Source organism: Lolium perenne, chromosome 4 (assembly GCF_019359855.2).
Source record: "Lolium perenne isolate Kyuss_39 chromosome 4, Kyuss_2.0, whole genome shotgun sequence".
NCBI classification, from domain to species: domain Eukaryota; kingdom Viridiplantae; phylum Streptophyta; class Magnoliopsida; order Poales; family Poaceae; genus Lolium; species Lolium perenne.
The window spans coordinates 48,451,085-48,452,852 of NC_067247.2; positions in this window are offsets into that span (position 1 = coordinate 48,451,085).

A 1,768-nucleotide genomic window follows, 5' to 3' on the forward strand; every position below is an offset into this window, starting at 1 on the left:
TGCTCAAATGGAATGAAAGTTGCGTACGTATCTGAGGATCACTCACGTAAATTGGCAGAATTTTCTGAGTTACCTACAGAGAATTAAGCCCAGATTTGTGACAGGAAGAAATCTGTTTCTGCGCAGTAATCCAAATCTAGTATGAACCTTACTAGCAAAGACTTTACTTGGCACAACAATGCAACAAAACTAAGATAAGGAGAGGTTGCTACAGTAGTAACAACTTCCAAGACTCAAATATAAAACAAACGTACTGTAGTAAAATCATGGGTTGTCTCCCAGAAGTGCTTTCTTTATAGCCATTAAGATGGGCTCAGTAATTTTAATGATGCACTCCCAAGAAATAAGAGTTGAAGCAAAAGAGAGCATCAAACAGCAAATTCAAAACACATTTAAGTCTAACCCACTTCCTATAAAAAAGAATCTTGTAAATAAACAAGTTCATGAAGCATAATGCAACAAGCATAGAAAGACTAGACAAGCGCAACTTCAAGATTTTCAGCAAAAAGAGAGGTGTTTTAGTAACATGAAAATTTCTACAACCATAGTTTCCTCTCTCATAATAATATCCAGTAGCATCATGAGCAAACTCAACAATATAACTATCAAATGAAACATTCTTATCATGAGTCTCATGCATAAAATTATTACTCTCCACATAAGCATAATCAATTTTATTAGTTGTAGTGGGAGCAAATTCAACAAAGTAGCTATCATTATTATTATCATCAAGTGTAGGAGGCATAGTATAATCATAATAAAATTTACTCTCCATATTAGGTGGCACCAAAAGACCACTATCATTATAATCATCATAAACAGGAGGCAAAGTATCATCAAAGAAAATTTTCTCCTCAATGTTTGGGGGACTAAAAATATCATGCTCATCAAAACCATCTTCCCCAAGCTTAGATTCTTCCATAGCCTTATAAATAATAGTATTCATACTAATAACATTGCTACTAGCATGCAAATAAGATTCAATAGGTTTTTTAATTTTCGCATCAAACAATCCATGTCTTAACTCAGGAAATAGCTTCAAAAGCTCACTGTTACTTTCCATTATGCTTAACTAGTGAAATAAAAACATGCATGATATTAAGTAAAGTAAAACAAGTAACTATTTTTTTTGTATTTTGATATAGTGCAGCAAACAAAGTAGTAAATAAAAGTAAAGCAAGACAAAAAAAACAAAGTAAAGAGATTGGAAGTGGAGACTCCCCTTGCAGCGTGTCTTGATCTCCCCGGCAACGGCGCCAGAAAACAGTCTTGATACGCGTACATCACGCGTCCATTGGGAACCCCAAGAGGAAGGTTTGATGCGTACAACGGCAAGTTTTCCCTCAGTAAGAAACCAAGGTTTATCGAACCAGTAGGAGCCAAGAAGCACGTTGAAGGTTGATGGCGGCGGAGTGTAGTGCGGCGCAACACCAGGGATTCCGGCGCCAACGTGGAACCTGCACAACACAACCAAAGTACTTTGTCCCAACGTAACAGTGAGGTTGTCAATCTCACCAGCTTGCTATAACAAAGGATTAGATGTATAGTGTGGATGATGATTGTTTGCAGAGAACAATAGAACGAGTATTGCAGTAGATTGTATTCGATGTAAAAGAATGGACCGGGGTCCACAGTTCACTAGTGGTGTCTCTCCGATAAGAATAAGCATGTTGGGTGAACAAATTACAGTTGGGAAATTGACAAATAAAGAGGGCATGACCATGCACATACATGTTATGATGAGTATTGTGAGATTTAATTGGGCATT